This window comes from Myodes glareolus, unplaced genomic scaffold, assembly GCF_982192425.1.
Source record: "Myodes glareolus unplaced genomic scaffold, mMyoGla1.1 HAP1_SCAFFOLD_51, whole genome shotgun sequence".
Classification (NCBI taxonomy): Eukaryota; Metazoa; Chordata; class Mammalia; order Rodentia; family Cricetidae; genus Myodes; species Myodes glareolus.
This window is the reverse complement of record NW_028263222.1, coordinates 1184321-1205403: the sequence shown is the minus strand read 5'-3', so window position 1 is coordinate 1205403 and position 21083 is coordinate 1184321. Positions and strand designations below refer to the sequence as shown.

At 43.8% G+C, this 21083-nt stretch overlaps 1 long non-coding RNA gene and 1 pseudogene across 2 annotated transcripts; both read right to left on the bottom strand.

Annotated features, from left to right (window-relative positions):
• Window positions 1-2971: 2971 nt before the first annotated feature.
• On the bottom strand, window positions 2972-5604 carry LOC148117123 (tyrosine-protein phosphatase non-receptor type 11 pseudogene; annotated as a pseudogene).
• Window positions 5605-5620: 16 nt separating this feature from the next.
• On the bottom strand, window positions 5621-18793 carry LOC148117122 (uncharacterized). Of its 2 annotated transcripts, XR_015737156.1 has the most exons (4): window positions 18599-18793; window positions 17394-17626; window positions 6015-6103; window positions 5621-5754 (listed from the first exon to the last, which is right to left on the bottom strand). It is a non-coding gene; the product is annotated as an uncharacterized LOC148117122 (long non-coding RNA). The 2 variants fall into 2 exon arrangements; XR_015737155.1 differs by having other exon boundaries at window positions 5636-6103; window positions 18599-18792.
• Between the last annotated feature and the right edge of the window lie 2290 nt (window positions 18794-21083).

The window sequence follows — 21083 nt, the reverse complement described above, 5'->3', positions numbered from 1 at the left end:
CTGGGTGCCCTGGAACTCTCTCTGTAGACCAGGCTGGCCTCACACTCAGAAATTCACCTGCCTCTGCCTCCCATGTGCTAGGTTTAAAGGGGTGCGCCGGCAACTGCCCTGCTTCTTGTTTTCCTTAATTACACTTTTTGTGTGTGTGGAGGGGGTAGGAGCATGTAGGGGTCAAGGACAGCTTGGAGAGTTGCTTCTTTCCTTGCACCATAAGGGTCATGAGAATTGTACTCAGTAACTCAGTGTTAACAGTGATCATTTTGTGGTGTTGGGGTTTAGTCCTGAGGCTGGAGCTCAGACCCTCACATATGCTAAGCTATCACCAGCAGATGTTTGTTTTCTGGTGGCAGGGATAGAACTTGGGCCCTCACAATGCCAAGAAAACACTCTGCCACTGACTGGCCCCAGCTTGGCAGTCTTGTTTGTAACCTCTGACAGGTTTGTTTACTGCCTAGTTTTATTAATATAGCCATGTCCTGAGGGTGACAGAGTCTTCGTAGAGACCCCCAGTGTTAGACATAGTCCAAGATGTCTTGGACTTTGTCATACCTGCTGTTGAAGTCCCAGGACTGTCTTTGACTGAACCTATTTTCTAGCCAGCATGGTAGCACACACGTCATCCCAGCAACTGAGGGGCAGGAGCATCTCCTGAACAGTGTGAAGTCAGCCTGCACAACACAGTCAGGTGCTATCTCCATGTCCAGCTGCAGCCACAAGCCAAGCATGCAGACATCCCCAGTCCTGGGAGGAAAGCTTCATGGTACACCAGAAACTCCAGTGGGGCAGCTGTGACTGAAGATGAAGGGCTAGGAAGGCAGCAGCTGCTGCTGGTTTGCAGTGAGGGACAGGGCCCAGGAATGCTCAGAGGCACTGAGGCCTAGGAGAGGAAGGACCCAGCAGCAGGCCAACCTGTCTCAGCCTGTGGTGACCATTTAAGGAGGAAGGAGCCCCGAGTCTTGGGCCCAAAGCTGCTGGTGGCCCCATGGCTTGGGCTGCTGTGGACTGCTGGGTTCAGGAAAAGGGCCATGTTGGGGTCCTGTTGTGATCAGAGGGTGCAGCAGAGCATCTGAAAGGCAGACAAGGAGCAAAGGAGAACAGACAAAGGTTGCAGAGACATTTTAGTGCTTATATGAAGTAGAGCTGGGAAGGGGAGCAGCAGGCTGTGTCTGTACAGCTGGGGCAGTCTACAGTCTCCCAGTCTACTCTGGGAGAGTTCCCAGAGCCCAGGGGCCATCCAGGGGTTAAGCATAATGGGGCCAGAGGGTCTCCAAGAGGTGGTGGTTCTGTTCTTCCCAGGACAGTCTCCATCAGAGACTGAAGTGCTGGGCCTAGAAGGTGAGGGGAGAAAGGGACAAGGGAGGGACTGTAGAGTGGTGGGAAAAAAGGGGCCATAGGTGAGGCGGTGACATAGTTGGGTCTTGTTGGTCTATGCTGGGCCAGGCTAGACGGTTACAGAAATGAATGTTTTTTTCTGCTGATTTAAAAAATAAGAAGGCAAGGAAAGCAAGACCTCAACAGTCAACCAGAGCCAAGCTTTACTAAGGGTATACTGGCAGGTTTTATGTCAATTTGACAGAAACTAGGATCATCACAGAGAAAGAAAACCAGTATGTAGCACCCACTATGAGCTCTGCATCAGCTCCTGCTTTCCTGATGGCTCTGGTCCCACTGCTGCTCCACTCTCATGATTCTCGCTGTGCAGCTTTGGAACATGTGTCATTTTTTGAGACCAAAACCAATTATTTTCCAGGACAAGTGGCCAACAATGACTATCCTTGGTACCTGGCCTTGCAGTTGTCTCTGCTTGCCTCTGTCCTCCTGGCTTCTCCCTGACAAGCCAGCCTGGGACTACAGTACCTGCAGGAGAGGGACAGTCCTCTCCCTGGTTAACTGTGGGAACCTGTCCTCCTTGATCCTTGAGACCAAAATACTGGATGCAAATAATGTTTACACTAACCAGCTAAGCTTCCTGCTAGTTCTGTCCTTGGTTCTGCTACAGCCTGGTACATTAGCCTGAGGGATCTATTTTACTTTAAAATGGTAATTTCTCAACCTGCCTCAAAGAAACTCAGGCGCCAAGGCCCATCTAACCTGTCTGACATTGCCTTGAACCCTTGACCACCTGCCTGGGGAAAAACTCCCACAGAGGCCAGTTTCCCCAGCCCCCTCTGGGTGGGAGGAGTTTTCCTTTACTGGGGCCAAAGGTATTTTAACCCTGGATTTAGTTGAATAAAGGGACATTCTCTTCTTGAGGATGACTGGAACTCTGTATCTGTGTGTGTGCGTCTTATGTTTTAACCCCTAGGACAATATGGAACTCGTGGGATGTGGGTGGCGTGGAAGGACGACCCCTACAGTTAACAGCAGTGCTAGCACAGACAACTGCCCACTGAAGCCTGGACTCCTGAGGCAAAGAGGGCAGGGAAGGCTGGCAAAATCTACTGTTATGTTCCTGAAATCCTGCTATGTTAAAGTGGCAGTATCACTGGAATTGAGAGCATAGTATCTGAAAGGATCTGAGGCGCAGAGGAACCTTAGCCCAGGGTAGACATTAATTTGCTAACAGTCACCACAAAGAGCCTGACAGTAGACAATTTTCAACATGATATGACAATTAAACAGAACATGACAATTAAACAGAATGGACAAGACATTGCTGCATGTTGGGTCATGTGAACCCTTATCAGTCCCAAAGGGTGGTAACCAAATGACACAATGTCCAGAGGAGGAATTAGAACATCCCCCATTTTCCTCAGACTCTGAGATTAGAAGCATGTCTACTAGATCTTCTTGAGCCCCCAGATTGTCCATATACCAGATAAAGCCAGAAACTTACCAATTGGTAAAAACAATAATAATAAAGTTTACAAGAGACTAGAGACTGGGGTGTCCCCCAGAACCAGGTTTGTGCTTCCTGTATGGGTCCCCAAAATGTTAGGTCCAAAGGGGTTTGTACAAAAAACCACCAAAGTCTAGTAAACCAGAAGCAAACTTTATTCCAGGAAAAAATAAAAATAAAAAAATAAGTAAATAAATCTCCTTGAGACCACAGCCAGAGATGGACTTGTAAGACTGTGGCAAAAACTGGTATCTGAACTCCTCCTTATAGTAAGAAGCAACAAGAATTAGGCAACAACAAAGGAATTTTTACAATTTTGAGGTGACTCTTAGATAATTGCCCTTCTTTACAATTTCCATTAACAGGGTTTCTTCAGGTAAACTAGTGCTTGTCCTGCAAATGGAGAATATAATTGCCAAAACAGAATAGCACTTAACATCTACCTCCATTGTTTATACACATTTTCCATGGTCCTAAGCTTGAAAATCACAGCATCCATATTGGACATGATGCTGCCTATGGAGTATTCCAGACCATCAACACGTCTTGCCAGTGCCTGGAGCTCTTTATAGAAAACCCTATTGGAGATACTGTCCCTCCTCTGGGAGCTATGCCCACTGTTGTCATTATCATCCTTCTTAGAGTCATACAGGGTTCTTGGGAAATTTCTGATGCTCGTGGGACATGGCAATGAACTATGTTCCAAGCCCAGAACCTCCCTCACTTTTGCACTGGGTGGTGTTTGAGTGCAATGTGGCACAAGGCTCTGGTTACTGGTTCTCTGGTTCACCAGGGAATTCATACTATTGATATATTCATGTCCTTTCCATTTGCTTTTATTTTCCTCCTTGATCCTATGCTTCAGCCTCTGGATGTAATGCTGGACAGCCATGTAAATGAACCGGTACTGTGCCTCCTTCTGGACCATTCCTGGCCTCTGGGACCGCACCATCTGAATGGTTTTAGAAATATCGATATCATGGTCAACACCTTTCTCTCTAATGATGTCAAGAAGGATATCAATCACAATGAATGTTCCCGTCCTGCCTATTCCAGTATTGCAGTGAACTACAACAGGACCTGCATCCATGATGCTCTCCTGCTTGTGGTGGACCTCCTCCAGGAAGTCCAGCACACCTTCAGGGTCATTGGGCACACCATGGTCAGGCCATGTCTGAAAGTGGTACTGCCAGACAGTTCTCTCTGTGTTTTCTTGTCCAGCCTTGGAGAGCTTGAGTTCTCTTAAGGTGTAGTTACGAGTAGCACTTTCTTTGATGTTCCTAACACGCATGATTCCATAGTCTTTGAGTGCATACTCATCAGGCCAGTACTTGACACATTTGCTCTTCCCTCTCTCCACCTCCTTTGTGGTCATGCTGATGACTCGAGAGTTCTCCTGGAACACCATCCTCCAGAAATCACTCACCGTGTTCTGCAGGCAGCCTTGAGTGGCAATGTAGCTCTTTTTTGGTTTTGAATTGTGACACTTGGTTTCAAATTCAGGCAAGATGATGTTCGCATTGATGTAATCAGAAATGGGCTCATTGGGATCACCATTGTGCAGGACAACCCTAGTGTGATCGAATGGCAGAATGTTTTTGTATCTATTTTTGTTTTTATTTTCTTCTCTCCATCCTTCTTTTTGGCTATAGAGAAATTTGCATCCCTGTTTCTGTAGTGTCTCAAATTCTTCCCAAAAGCCCTGTTGGACCATACCTGTGGTCTCAGCTACCTTGCTTAGCTCTCGAACCCTGCTTTCAATTTCAGCAGCATTAATACGAGTTGTGTTGAGAGGCTGCTTGAGCTGCAGGACTGTGCCCAGTGTCACCACCATGGGGTTCTTTTTGTAATGCTCCACCAGGTCTGTCAAAGAGTCAAAATACTCTCCTCCACCAACATCGTATTTCAGTTCCTGACATCGGATCATAACATGGTTCACTTTGGACTTGCCATCATTGCTCTTCCATTTGTCATCATCCATGAGGACAGAGAGAACGAAGTCTCCAGGGTATCTCTGGCTCCCTCGAACAAGAAAGCTGCCACGCTTACCCTTCTCCATTAGCAGTTTCTCTGCTTCTTTTCCAGACAAGTGACCATGAAACCACCTTTCAGAGGTTGGGTCTGCACAATTCAGTGGATACTTGAGCTCAACAACATCTCCATTCTTTTCTTTTAGCTGCTCGTGATGTTCCATGTAATACTGGAGCAGTTCAGCCAAGGTGGCAAACTTCTTCCCACCATAGAGGTCATAGTAGTTCCCAGTGTTCTGAACCTTGATGTGATCGACAGCTCCATTTCTTCTAACAGACAAAGTAAAATCTCCAGGGTTACTCTTACTTGGCCTTGTCAAAAAGCTGCCATGAACTCCTCTGGTTAGCAGGAGAGTCTCAGCCTCCACACGAGTGATGTTGGGGTGAAACCCTCTCTGAGATGCCATGTTCCCCTTGGCTCCAGCTGCACATAGACCTGCTGCTTGCTCAGGTTCCTTGGGACACTGTCACATGTGTGTTGGAGGGGCTAAGCAAAGCCCTGCTAATGAGTTAACACATGTACAGGTACTCTGCATGCACAATCCCCCACTGGACCTGGATCCCAGATACTGACTGTGCCCCACTAAGCTCACTCTGCCTTCAGTCCTGGGCTTTGGCTCCTGCTCTGGTCTCACCACCGTGTCCACCTTAGGCAGACTGCCAGCGCGGAGGTGGGAGCCAGAGCTACGGGTGAGGTTTGTTTGTCCTTCAGCACAACTGGTATCCCATGGGGCAGGGCTCATGCCGTGCTCTAACAGTCATCCCCAAAAGCAGGTCAGTCTCTTTGTCCCTGTCCTTCTCTACATAAGCTATGCAACAGTCTTGGAGTTTTAAACAGAGTTTGGAGACAGCAAGTTATGCAACATCTGTGACCTTGAGAAGTTCCTGCCCATACAATAACCATAGAATTTATATATAATTTGGGCACATCAAAAACATTTACACTGTAGCCAACACACAAAGCAATGATAGAAATATTATTTATAAATAGCATATATTTACACTGACATCTCTGGTTATAGGAACAAAACATACAACCCATACATAAAAACCCAACAAGAATATAAAAGCCTTTGCTCTATATTTACAGCTTTACTCTTGAACCACTCACCACACTGTCACTTTATTTCTATCTGAGCACTCACTTTTAATTTGTGGTGTCCATCACTTTACTCCTGTTCTCAAACCCCAGCAACATCCAGCGCCATGGTCCAGCCGACTTGTCCACATGTTCCTGAAAAGTGGAATGTGGATTGAGAAAAGAAACAGACAAAAGACTGAAGACAGTCAGGAAAGAATTCCAATGAATACTGAATCTGCCTCAAGTTTATTTTCATAGCCCTTTTATAACCCAAGCCAAAGGGGTGGGCAAAAGACTGTTTATTTGTTTTTTTAATCATTATGTAAGGAACAAACAAGACTGATTACTTTCTTAATGTTCAAAACATCTAACAGCAATGCCCTAGGTCAAACATCCTGATATTTAGAGCAAAACATCCATTAGCAACATCTTAGACAAAACATCCTGTTATTTGGGCAAGATATAGAACAACTTCACCTGAGACCAAACATTCTGTTGTTTGACCTTGAAGGAGTAAAAATATGCTCGAACTCTCTGACCTTTTGTCAAGATGGAGCAGAGCCACTTCTATGGGCCTCCATATACCCTGCCTTTGGGGACACAAGACCCTGGGAGGGTGACTTTTGAGTTTCAGACACTGTGGGGGACTCAGTATGCCCACTCCAGCATGCAAGAACCCTGGTCTGATGAATGGAAAGATATTCCCAGGCCCCCAAAGGCTCAGGGTTTAGAGAACTAAGGTTGAAAGCCTGCCCAGATATAGCTTCATTTCTGATTCACCCCTTCAATGAACAGTCACTCACCATGGCCTTCCCTGGTATTCTTCCCATTATCCTAGACACTGGTGGTCTGGATGTCCTCTGCCCCAATACTAGTGGACACAATAGTAGCCAGAACATGCTGCCTTCATTAGACTTCATTTCCGAGCTGCAGCCTGAGCTTCCTGCCCTGTCAATGCCACCCTGGCTTCCAGAGATTTGGCAAAAAGAAGACTATACCTTGAGGAGATAATCCTACAGCAGAGCACCCACACCCACTGATCCACTAAGGTCTTCTTGCTCACCTTGGAGTGCATGGGAGGTTCCTGTGTGTGCTTGGGAGGTCTGAGTATCCTATCCAGGTCTTTCTGTCTCTCCAAGATGCCTCACAACACTGGGACAAGAATGGAGAAGATGATCCTGGGCTTCAGCTCTACTCCTACCCCTAGCACCTCCAAGCCCAGGAAACATCTGTGAACCAAGTGAACATCTCCTGCTGGCTAGTCAGAAAAAAACTCTGTTTGGACAAGGGTCCAGTCCTCCACATCACCCTGACATGGGCCTCTTAGCCCTTTCTGAAGCCACCCACTACTTCTCTGTGACTGTAGTTTTTTTGTTCTTGTTGTTATTGTTGTTGTTTTATATAAAACATCTGATGGTCTAATGAAGAGCTGAATGGCCATTACCAAGACAGAAACAAGATTAGGCAGGGCTTTCAGGCAGAAAGTATAAAAGGAAAAGAAGAACAAGCAACAAGAGAACAAGTGCAGGAGGACATCAGGGTCAGCCACCCAGCTACACAACAAGCCATGGGGAAAGAAGCAATGAAATGTATATAGAAATAGAGAAAGATGAAGGCTCAGAGGCAAAAAATTGTCAGGATAACATAAGATTTAAAAAAAATGACTAGAAACAAGCCAAACTAAACCTGGGCATTCATAACTAAGAATAATCCTCCTCTGGGTGTGATTTATTTGGAAGCTGGGTAGAAGCTCCCCCCCCCCCCAAAAAAAAAGCCAAAGAAGTAAAATATCCCACAACAAGGGATCCTTGGAGCACTGGTCATTGGCCCTCAAAACTTGAAGTGTGACTTAAGAGGGAGGTGGCCAGGAGGCAGAAGGCCTGTGAGCTGCCTTGGAATCCTAGATACTAGGGAGTTTTCACAGACACTGCTCAGTGAAGACCCACTGTTCAGAAGAGGTAGTGCCTGTCACCACAGCACTTGGAGACTGAGGCAGGAGGAGTACAATTCCTAGGACAACCAGGGCTATGTAGTGAGAAACAATCCACAAAAAAAAATGGTAGGGAGAGCCAGGCAGTGGAGGCACACGCCTTTAATCCCAGTACTGGGGAGGGGGGGCAGAGACAGGTAGACCTTTGTGAGTTCGAGGCCAATCTGGTCAAAAAGAGCTAGTTAGAGAACAACCAGGGCTGTTAAACAGAGAAACCTGTCTTGAACTCCCCCCAAAAGAAAAATGGTTGGGAAGAGGGTTCCTATGGAGAAGAAACTGCAAGAATACAAACCTGAATTCAAGTCCACAGCACCTGGGCATAAAAACTGAGCATGACAGGGCACAGCTGTAAACCCCAGCTGGCAAGTGGAGACAGGAGGATCCTTGAGGCTCCCTGCTCAGTGTATATAGCCCATCAATGAGCTTCAAATTCAGAGAGGGATTCTGTCTCAAAAATAAGGTAGAGAGTGCTAGAAGAAGACATAACATAGACCTCTCCTCAACATGCACACACAGAAAGCTTTCTGGAAAGAGGTGTGGAGAAGAAAACCAAAGAAAGAAAGAGAGAAAGAAAGAAAGAAAGAAAGAAAGAAAGAAAGAAAGAAAGAGAAAAAGAGAAAGAAAGACAGAAACAGAGGCTCAGAAAGGCAGGTATACATACACATCTGATGGGATATAGCTCAGAGCCACATCATATGCTAAACACCCTAGGTTACATAGTCAGCAATGTAAAAAAAAATGTCTGCCTTCAAGGACCGCTTCATCACTCTATCCTTGTGTGGCAGGGCTAGCCTCGGAGTGTGTACTGGATTCTGGGAACAGTAGAATCCATAACTGGCAGCCAAAATTTGGAAACATAACTCCAATTTGAGATGGATGAAGAGGCTAACATGGCTATTTCCTGACTTGCAAGCCCTAATAATCTAGCAGGATGTGTATCAGCAGGTCCTCAGGGTTAGTCCCTTCATGGGGAAAAGAAACCAAGGCCTGGAATAAGCAGCCCAAGGTATGTGAGAAAAACAGCCAGGGGACAGCCAGGGCCTGGAAGTTTGGTAATTATGTGTTGAAATTGTAAGCTTCCCTGTCTGGAGTTGAGGCCAGAGCCACATACACAGGAAGATGTCTGGACCTCAATGCTTGTGACTGGGGTGGAAGTTGAGGAGGAGCAAATGGAGAGGAGAGGTGCCCATCAACAGTGTCTCTATGGGAATAGCTTTGTGACATGGAAGGAAAGGTGCAGGGATGCCTATGAGTATCACCATGCCAACTCAGGTACAGGATGGTTCCAGGTTCCAGCCCTAATCAAGGAAGGACATTCAGGCACATCTACCACATAGATGAACACATTAATGCCTTCATGTTGAGTAAGCTAAGCCCATCACAGAGATTGTGGGATTTCTTATGTATGAGATACTGGAGACACCAAGGTGAAGACAAACAGTAGGACAGTTGTAGCAAGTCTTTCTACATACACCAGCTCCCAAACAATGATACTAAGACTTATTATTATGGAAGTTTAGCTTTATCTTAGGCTTATCCCACTAGCTCTCATAATTTAACCCATTTACTTTAATCTACATTCTGTCATGTGCTGCAGCCAGTGCAGCCTGGATGCCAAGACTGGCAGGGGGTGCCGGGATTGAAACACAGAGGCTTTTTTTCCTGTGGAAGAACAGCAACCTTTATTTTTCCCCAGCTAAAGCCTTTTATACCTCCACTGCTTCTGGGGGAAATCCCCTGGCCAAAAAAACCACAAACATCCTTGTCAATTACAGACCACAAGGAAGTTCTGCTGTCGGTCAGTGGGAGTGAGAGCAGCTAGATCACAACAACTCCCCCCATTTTATTTTATAAAATAAATAGTGCCTGCCTTGATACTTTGGGTGGAATATCTTTCTTGTCATGAGAAATAGCCCTCTAATAGTCCCTGTCTTAGGTGGCATCCTGCCCCCAAAGTATTCCCCGTCTGTGGCTACCCAGACACATAGTCCTAAACCAAGTATCCCCAGGACTGACAGCACCAACAAGCCAGACCAGCGCAGCAATCATCTAGCATGCACTAACTGGGTGATAAAATTAACAGAAGCAGTATTCAAAACCCCTCTCATATGACGTTTGAGTTTGAGTTCCACAACAGCAGAAGAAGCATGCAATACAGTGCCAGGAGTAATGCACACAACATGATTAACTGTTGAAAAGTCCAAAGATAGTCCACTTGCTCCTGAACCAGAGTCACTTGTCATTTTGAATGTCCAAAGCATTGCTGACTCTTTCAGCCAGCTGGTTCAAGTCTAAAGAGCAATTCTGGCAGCAGTATCTGCAGTGGCAGAGATAGCAATATTCCAAGGTTTCTCTTCTGCCAATCTTCTATGGTCCAGCACTTGTTGTCATATTTGCTGATACTCCTGACACCACAGCAGCGTCCCCCAGGCCGGGCACTGACTGAGTCATGGCAACATGCCTTTCACCTCAGCCAACTATCAAAGCTCTGCTCCAGCTGCCTTCTGGCCCCAGATGTGCTCTCTCTGGTCCAAACTGCTGCATGGAACAGAGCAAAACTCAGGGAAGCAGGCTCACTGCACCTGCTCCAGAACCATTGAGGGGGCCCTACTTTAACAATCTTTTAGGGAATTTGGGCATCTCTGGGGATGAAAAAAACACATACCCCTTTTAATCTGACTTTGCTTGTTCCTAGTCTGGAACATTTAAACCCCCTCCCATAATAAACCAGGGGCTAACTTGATCTATTGTTTATACAAAATCGTTGGCTATCTTCCTTGTTACTTCCATGCCTTGCTGCTTTAAGAGTTTCAGTTACTGCTCTGGCGGACATACATCAGAGGAGTGAGTTTGCTCCTGGCCCGCAGCAGAAGCCCGGCAAGGTGGAGTTCAGACTTTCTCCGACCCCCATGACTCCCTGGTCACCCTGCAGTGGTAGCTCCACACTGCTAAGCTCTCCAGCCTCCCATCCCAGCTTTCATGCATGTACACCTTCCTCCATCCCTCCCTTCCCGCTGGGGCCGTAAAATTTCCCCAGCTCAGCGGCCTTGCACGCTGGGCCTGGGCAGGAGGCAGTTCCTATGTTTCAATAGCATGCCTGAGTAAAGATAGGCCTTCTCTCAGTGAAGTCCCTGCCCAACAAGGGAACCTGACCTGATATCAGAAGATCCATTAGAGAGCATTTGAAGAAAGAGATGGGCAGACGCCAAGGCAAGAACTCCTCCAACAATCTGAAAAACAACATGAAAACACCAGATCCCAACGACCCTACAATAGAAGGACTTGAACACCTTAATCCAGAAGAAGTGGAAAAAAGTGCCACTATGAAAGCAATAGAGTCCCTTAAACAGGATATGAATAACTCCCTTAAAGAACTGGATGAGAAGTATAACAAAAAGTTTGAAGAAATGAGTAAAGAAATGGATGAGAAGTATAACAAAAAGTTTGAAGAAATGAGTAAATCCGTGAATGATACCCTGGGAAACCAAGAGAAAACAATCAAACAGGTAATGGAAACAATTCAAGAATTGAAAACTGAAATGGAGGCAATGAAGAAAACACAAACCAAGGGCCGGCTGAATATGAAAAATCTAGGTAAACGAACAGAGACTACAGAATCAAGCATAACCAATAGAATACAAGAGATGGAAGAATGAATCTCAGATTCTGAAGACACCATAGAAAAAATAAACACTCTGATCAAAGAAAATGGCAAATCCAACAAATTCTCATCAAAAAACATTCAAGAAATCTGGGACACAATACAAAACCAAATCAAAGAATAATAGGGATTGAAGAAGGAGAAGAATTGCAGATCAAAGGCCCAGAAAATATATTCAACAAAGGTACAGAAGAAAACTTTCCCAACCTAAAGAACAATATTCCTATGAAGGTTCAAGAAGCATACAGAACACCGAATAGACTTGATCAAAAAAAAATCCCCTTGCCATATAATAATCAAAACACAAAACGTACAGATTAAAGAAAGAATATTAAGAGCTGCAAAGGAAAAAGGTCAAGTAACTTATAAAGGTAAACCTATCAGACTTACACCGGACTTCTCTATGGAAACCATGAAAGCCGGAAGGTCCTGGATAGAGGCACTGCAGAAACTAAGAGACCATGGATGCAAACCCAGACTACTATACCCAGCCAAGCTATCGTTCACTATTAATGGAGAAAACAAAATATTCCAGGATAAAAACAAATTTAAACAATTTATAGCCACAAATCCAGCCTTACAGAAAGTAATAGAAGGAAAATCACAACCCAGGGAACCTAACATTGCCAACACTACCTACGATAACTCAGACATCTAGCGACCCTTCACAACCACAACTCAAAGAAGGAAAACACACAAACTCTACTACACACAAAAAAAATAAAAATAAAAATAAAATAATTACTGGAGTCAACAACCACTGGTCATTAATATCACTTAATATTAATGGACTCAACTCACCTATAAAAAGGCACAGACTAGGAGATTGTATACGAAAACTGGATCCAACTTTCTGCTGTTTACAAGAAACACACCTCAACCACAAAGACAGACATCTACTCAGAGTAAAGGATTGGGAAAAGGTTTTCCAAGCAAACGGACCTAAGAAACAAGCGGGTGTGGCCATTCTAATTTCCAACAAAATTGACTTCAAACTAAAATCAATCAGAAGAGATGGAGACGTACATTTTATACTCATAACAGGAACAATTCATCAGGAGAAAGTCTCAATCCTGAATATCTATGCCCCTAATATAAAAGCACCCACTTATGTAAAAGAAAAACTTTTAGAACTCAAGGCAGTCATCAAACCACACACACTAATAGTAGGAGACTTCAACACACCTCTCTCACCAATGGACAGGTCAATCAGACAGAAACCAAACAGAGAAATAAGAGAATTAATAGAGGTAATGAATCAAATGGACTTAACAGATATCTATAGAATATTCCACTCAAATAAAAAAGAATACACCTTCTTCTCTGCAGCTCATGGAACCTTCTCGAAAATTGACCACATACTCGGTAACAAAGCAAACTTCCATAGATACAAAAAAAATATTAGTAAACGGATCACCATGAAATAAAGCTAGAATTCAATAACAATTCTAACACCAGAAAACCTACGAACTTATGGAACCTAAACAGTCAACTACTGAATCACCCCTGGGTCAAGGAAGAAATAAAGAAAGAAATTAAAGTCTTCCTTGAATTTAACAAAAATATAGACACAGCATACTCAAACCATTGTTTCATGGGACACAATGAAAGCAGTGCTAAGAGGAAAGTTCATAGCACTAAGTGCCCAATTAAAGAAAATGGAGAAAGCACACATAGGAGACTTAACAGCACACCTGAAAGCTCTAGAAAAAAAGAAACAGACTCACCCAGGAGGAGTAGAAGACTGGAAATAATCAAACTGAGGGCCGAAATCAACAAAATAGAAACGCAGAAAACAATCCAAAGAATCAATGAAACAAAAAGTTGGTTCTTGGAGAAATCAACAAGGTTGACAAACCCCTAGCCAAACTAATCAAATGGCAGAGAGAGAACACTAAAATCAATAAGTTTAGAAATGAAAAGGGGGACATAAAAACAGACACAGAGGAAATTCAGAGAATCATTAGATCTTACTATGAAAGTTTATATGCCACAAAGTTGGAAAATGTACAAGAAATGGACTGGTTTTTAGATAAGTACCATTTACCAAAGTTAAATCAAGACCAGGTGAACAATCTAAATAGACCGGTTAGTCGCGAAAGAATTAGAAGCTGTTATCAAAAACCTCCTGACCAAAAAAGCCAAGGACCAGATGGTTTTAATGCAGAATTCTACCAGAACTTCCAAGAAGTGCTAATACCTATACTCCTTAATGTGTTTCACAATATAGAAACAGAAGAATCATGGCGAAATTCTTTTTATGAAGCTACAGTTGCCCTGATACCAAAACCGCATAAAAACACAACCAAGAAAGAGAATTACAGGCCAATCTCACTCATGAACATCGACGCAAAAATTCTCAACAGAATCCTGGCAAACCAAATCCAAGAACACATTAGAAAAATTATCCATTATGATCAAGTAGGCTTCATCCCAGAGATGCAGGGCTGGCTCAACATATGCAAATCCATCAATGTAATCCATCATATAAATAAACTGAAAGAAAAAAAACATATGATCATTTCATTAGATGCTGAAAAAGCATTTGACAAAATTCAACATCCCTTTATGATAAAGGTGTTGAAGAGATTGGGGATACAAGGATCATACCTAAATATAATAAAAGCTATTTACAGCAAGCCGACAGCTAACATCAAACTGAATGGAGAGAAACTCAAAGCCATTCCATTGAAATCAGGAACACGACAAGGCTGTCCACTCTCCCCATACCTCTTCAATATAGTGCTTGAAGTTCTAGTAATAGCAATACGACAACATAAGGGGACCAAGGGGATTCGAATTGGAAAGGAAGAAGTTAAACTCTCGTTATTTGCAGATGATATGATAGTGTACATAAGCGACCCCAAAAACTCTACCAAAGAACTCCTACAGCTGATAAACACCTTTAGTAATGTGGCAGGGTACAAGATCAACTCCAAAAAATCAGTTGCCTTCCTATACACAAAGGATAAAGAAGCAGGGAGGGAAATCAGAGAAACTTCACCTTTCACGATAGCCACAAATAGAATAAAATATCTTGGAATAACTCTAACCAAGGAAGTGAAAAACCTATTTGACAAGAACTTTAAGTCTTTGAAGAAAGAAATTGAAGAGGATACCAGAAAATGGAAAGATCTCCCCTGCTCTTGGATTGGGAGGATCAACATAGTTAAAATGGCAATTCTACCAAAAGCAATCTATAGATTCAATGCAATCCCCATCAAAATCCCATCAAACTTCTTCACAGACCTTGAGAGAACAATAATCAAGTTTATATGGAAAAACAAAAAACCCAGGATAGCCAAAACAATCTTATACAATAAAGGAACTTCTGGAGGTATAACCATCCCTGACTTCAAACTCTATTACAGAGCTACAGTATTGAAGACAGCTTGGTATTGGCATAAGAACAGAGAAGTAGACCTATGGAATCGAATAGAAGACCCAGATATTAACCCACAAACCTATGAACACTTGATTTTCAACAAGGGAGCTAAAGGTATGCAATGGAAGAAGGAAAGCATCTTTAACAAATGGTGCTGGCTTAACTGGATGTCAACCTGTAGAAGAATGAAAGTAGATCCATATCTATCACCATGCACAAAAATCAAGTCCAAATGGATTAAAGACCTCAACATTAATCTGACCACTTTGAACCTGATAGAAGAGAAAGTGGGAAGTAGTCTACAAGACATAGGCACAGGAAACCACTACCTATGTAGAACCCCAGTAGCACAGACAATAAGAGAATCAATGAATAAATGGGACCTCCTGAAACTGAGAAGCTTCTGTAAAGCAAAGGACACTGTCAGTAAGACCAAAAGGCTACCTTCAAACTGGGAGAAGATCTTCACCAACACCTCATCAGACAAAGGTCTGATCTCCAAAATATATAAACAACTCAAGAAACTAGACACTAAAACTCTAACCCAATTAAAAATGGGGTACTGATCTGAACAGAGAATTCTCAACAGAAGAAATTCGAATGGCCAAAAGACACTTAAGGTCATGCTCAACCTCCTTAGCGATCAGGGAAATGCAAATCAAAACAACTATGAGATACCATTTTACAGTGGTCAGAATAGCTAAACTCAAAAACACCAATGATAGCCTATGCTGGAGAGGATGTGGAGTGAGGGGAACACTCATCCATTGTTGGTGGGAATGCAAACTTGTGCAGCCACTGTGGAAATCAGTGTGGCAGTTTCTCAGGAAACTGGGAGTCAACCTCCCTCAGGACCCAGCAATTCCACTCTTGGGAATATACCCAAGAGATGCCCTATCATACCACAAAAGCATTTGTTCAACTATGTTCATAGCAGCACTATTTGTAATAGCCAGAACCTGAAAACAACCTAGGTGCCCCTCAATAGAAGAATGATTAAAGAAGGTGTGGAACATATATACATTAGAGTTTTACTCAGCGGTAAAAAACAATGACATCTTGAATTTTGTATGCAAATGGATGGAAATAGAAAACGCTTTACTGAGTGAGGTAACCCAGACCCAAAAAGAGGAATATGGTATGTACTCACTCATTAGTGGATTCTAGCCATAGTTAAAGGTCTTTGAGCCTATAATTCCTGATCCTAGAGAAGTTAAATAAGAAGGTGAACTTGAAGAAAATCTTACAGTTATCCTCTTGGATATTGGTAGTAGACAAGATTGCCAGGCAAACTTGGGTGCAGCGGGGGGGGGGGGGGTGGACGTAAGGGGAGAGGGTTAGAGAGAAGGGAGAGGGGGAGGATTGGGGATGGCTTGAGGGAATGGGAGGGGGGAGGAAGGATGGATATGGGACTAGGGAAGTATATATCTCAACTAAGAGAGCCATTTTAGGGTTTGTAAGAGTCTTAATTCTGGAGGGGTTTCCAGACCCAAGGAGAGATCCCCAGATTGTTTCCTGGACAGCAGAGGAGAGGGTGCCTGAACTGGCCTTGGCCCATAGCTATACTGATGAATATTTTTGCATATCACCATAGACCCTTCATCGGGCAATGGATGGAGATAGAGACAGAGACCCACATTGGAACACTGGACTTAACTCCCTAGGTCCAAATGAGAAGCAGAAGGAGAGAGAACGTGAGCAAGGAAGGCAGGATCAGAGGGATCCTTCACCCGACAATGGAAGGAGATTGAGACAGAGACCCACATTGGAGCACTGGACTGAGCTCCCAAGGTCCAAATGAGGAGCAAAAGGAGGGAGAACATGAACAAGGAAGGCAGGACCGTGAGGAGTGCGTTCAACCACTGATACAAGTGGACTGATCTAATGAGAGTTCACCAAGGCCAGCTGGACTGGGACTGAACGAGCACGTGATCAAACTGGATTCTCTGAATGTGGCTGGCACGAGGACTGTCTGAGAAGCCATTGATAATGGCACTGTGACTTGTTTCCTCTGCATGTACTGGCTTTTGGGGATCCTAGTCAGTTTGGATGCTCACCTTCCTAGACCTGGAGGGAGTGGGGAGGAACTTGAACTTCCCACAGGGCCGGAAACCCTGACTGCCCTTAGGGCTGGAGAGGAAGGAGGAGAGGGAGTGGGGGGAGTGGGAGGGTATTGGGAGGAGGGGCGGAAGTGGAAACTTTTATAAATTAATAAAAAATCACTACAACTTGATCCCTTCAAATTCCCAGAACAATACATTCATGGCTTCTAACTACTGTGGCATTGCATTCATTAAGCCTCCTTCCAATGCCTAAGCCTTACTGTTAGCAAAAGAGATGGAAATGGCATGACTGTTGCGCGCTGACTTTTCCTGGGGATACACACTCCCCACATGCATCTACTCACCAGTACTAACTCAGCGTGGGGAACAGATCACAGAAGCTGGGAAACTGGGAGTGCACTACACAGTCTGCAGGCAGCACAGCAGGTGGTGAGTTTCCTCTCCACATGGTTTAGTTGTCCTGAGCCTCTGCTAGGAGCTCTGCTGCTTGTTGTCTCTTCCAGGCTGCTCAGTTAGTTTCTCCTTAGGAGCTTTGCTCAGCTGAGAGTGACTCAGTAGGATTTACTGGTTATGCACTCTTGGAGAGAGAGGTACCTGGTCAGTTTCAGGGACTTCCTGAAGCTATCTTTATTTGATTACTTCCCGTTGAGGTGCTTCTCTGTAGTGTTCTCACCTCACCCTAGAATATCCTGCTGTTTCACCTCCTTGCAAACCTCCTTCTGTTTTACTTTCCTTTTATTGTCCATTTCTCAAGAAGTTTCCCTCCAAAATGGAAGGTTTTAACCATGGAGGAAACTCTTACACAACAATGATCCTTCAAAGATGCTTTGAGGAAATGTAAAAGTGAAACATAAAAGTGAAACTAATGATGTAGTATTAAATAGTATTAAAGCATTTGGTTATTTTATGTATCACAATTAGCCATACATTATAAATTATCTAGTTAAACAAAAAGAAACTGATAAATCCACAATGTTGCGTTACAAACAAAAAAAAGGGCTTTTTTTTTCTTTACTCCACATCACAAATCTGAGCTTCTGTTATAGGACAAGATGGTGCAGAGGTTCCCCCATCATGTATTCTTGCTGAGGCCATTTTAGTTTTAAGTAGAATGGGATCTCCTTGATGTGGAGTATTGTAGAAAATAACCCAACTCTTTTCAGAAACCTGAGGTTAAGATAGTCTTGCTAAATTATCTTGACTTCCACTAAACTGCCTGCTTATATAGACTGCACCCCACACACACACACCATCTAACAGCTTATTTTAGCTTTTGTTAAGCTACTTGCTAGTACAAACCTCCCCCTGTAACTGCTAAGTGAAATACAGATGTGTTTTTTGCCTTTAGAAGCCCATTCCTCTAAAGCTTAGAGCTATACTTTGGTCCTAAATACTGGCTGGAATAAAGACTTTCAACTGGCAAAAAAAAAAAGAGTTTCAGTTACTTTTTGAGGTCTTCAATTCACCCTCCCACCTCTTCTTTATACTTGCTAGTCTTTTAGAGCATGTCCCTCCGAGTATCTCTGGGGATGAAAAAAAAACAACTTACCTTCCCCAATATGCTTCTTGGTTTAGCCAGTGGACAGAGCAACCCCGTTCACAAATCCCCACTTTCCAGATCTCTGTGGAACTTCCACTTTGCTGCAGCCAGTGCAGTCTGGATGCCAAGACTGGTGTGGGGGGGGAGGTGCCGGGATTGAGACACGGAGGCTTCTTTTCAGGTGGAAGAACAAGTAACCTTTATTTTGACCCAGCTAAAGTCTTTTATACCTCTACTGCTTCTGTGGAAAATCACAGGCCAGAAAGAACACAAACATCCTTGTCAATTACAGACCACAAGGAAGTCCTGCTGTCAGTCAGGGGAAGTGAGGGCAGCTAGATCACAACAGTCATGTGACTAGTTGCCACATCTTTCTATACTACTCATGCTGTTTTATCCACCTATGGCTGGCAACCTCATCTTTCCTCTTCCCTCTCTGTCCCCAGAAGTCTCACCTAACCTCTTCCAGCCTAGCTATTGGCCATTCAGCTCTATATTAAACCAGCCACGGTGACACATTTTCACACAATATAAATAAATATTCTGCAACAGACAATGGGTAATAGCTGATGAGGAGTTGAGGGTGTGTCTACAAGTTGGAAGAACTCTGAAGAGAGATCATAGTGATGGTTAGACATATATGTCCATACATATATTAGACTGGACTAGAACTCAGCATGCAGTCCAAGATAGCCTTGAACTTTTAAGTTAATGTTACATTGTTTTGTGTGTGGATGACCCCAGGCTTTCATCCAGCCTCTTTGGCTTCAGATGGGTGATACAAGGGTGGTAAGAAAAAAGGCCATGAACACTGTTCTTCTCCATTATCTAAGCAGCATTGATGGGCCCCTGCCTGAGAGCAACATCGTGCACACCGTAATGGAGTTTCTGACTTTCCTGCACCTTAAAGGTATGGGAGTATTTTCCATTTAAAATGGTATCTTGGACTGCAGGGCATACCCATCTCTGGCAGGAAAAAATAAGAATGGGTTTCATGGAATGCCACAGGTAAAAATCCTATGTTAGGACTGAAGTCCATTGCACTCAAACGTCTTGTGCTGGGTCAACAGGCTGATGTCACTACTGAGAAGGGAGTGGAGCTTTGGGGGCCCCTATTTTTGGCATAGTGCTTTTCAGGGCCAGGTTCTGTGAGTCCTTGAGAAGCCATATTCTGTTAGCACAGGTGCTTGGCAGGTTGGCTCTGGGAGCTGTTTCTGTACTCACCATTCAGCCATGCTACTGCCCTTCCAAGAGAAACTGAAGGACAAGAGAATAAAATCTATAGGGGTACAGTGGAGGGGCAGGGGTGACACTTGGAGACATGGTCCAGTACTTGAGAGCATTTGCTGTTTTCCAAAGGACCCCAGTTTAATCAGTTCCAAGTACCTATGTCAGGTGGTTTACAATCACCTATAAACTCCAGTTTCACAAGATCTGCTAAGACACACACACACACACACACACACACACACACACACACACACACACACACACTATGAAGTTTTTTAAAAAGTAAAACCAATCAACCAGGCATGGGAAGTGAGAGAGCTGATAGCCTTAGTCTCAACTCTAGGTTCCCAGGTCTCAAAGGTGCTTCTAGGGCTTTCTGCAGATTTCTGGGTGACTACTCCTGCAGAGGCACCTTGGCTCTGCCAGGAGTTTCCAATTGTGTTTTTTGTTTATTTGTTTGTTTGTTTGTTTGGTAGGTTGGTTGGTTTTTCAAGACAGGGTTTCTCTATAGTTTCTCAGTCTGTCCTGGAACTAGCTCTTTTGGACCAGGCTGGCCTCGAACTCACAGAGATTTGCCTGCCTCTACCTCCCAAGGACTGGGATTAAAGGTGTGTGCCACCACCGCCCAGCCTCCAGTTGGCTTTGATCTTGTAACACAGAAAGTATTTTTAGACACTAGCTTCACGACTCTAATGCCTACCCTCATTGAAGAGTGGGCAGTCCTTCAGACAGAAGTTAGACACATCAATGCTGACCCCAGTTCAGGGTCCCTGTGAGAACTTGCCCCTCTCCATGAGTACTAGTATGTTATTCTCAAACTCTACTACAGAGCTACTCTACTGAAAACAGCCTGGTATTGGCATAAAAACTGACAGGAGGACCAGTGGAACTGAATCAAAGACCCAAATATGAATACACACACCTTCGAACAGCTGATATTTGACAAAGAAACAAAAAATACCAAATAGAAAAAAGAAAGCATATTTAACAAATGGTGCTGGCATAACTGGATATCAACATGTAGAAGGATGAAAATAGATTCTTATCTATCACCATGCACAAAACTCAAGTCCAAATGGATCAAAGACCTTAGCATAAAGCCAACCACACTGAACTTCATAGAAGAGAAATTAGGAAGTACACTTAAATGCATAGGCACAAGAGACCACTTCCTAAATATAACCCCAAACAATTAATAGATGGGACCTCCTGAAACTGAAAAGCTTCTGTAAAGCAAAGGTCATAGACAAAACAACAGCCTACA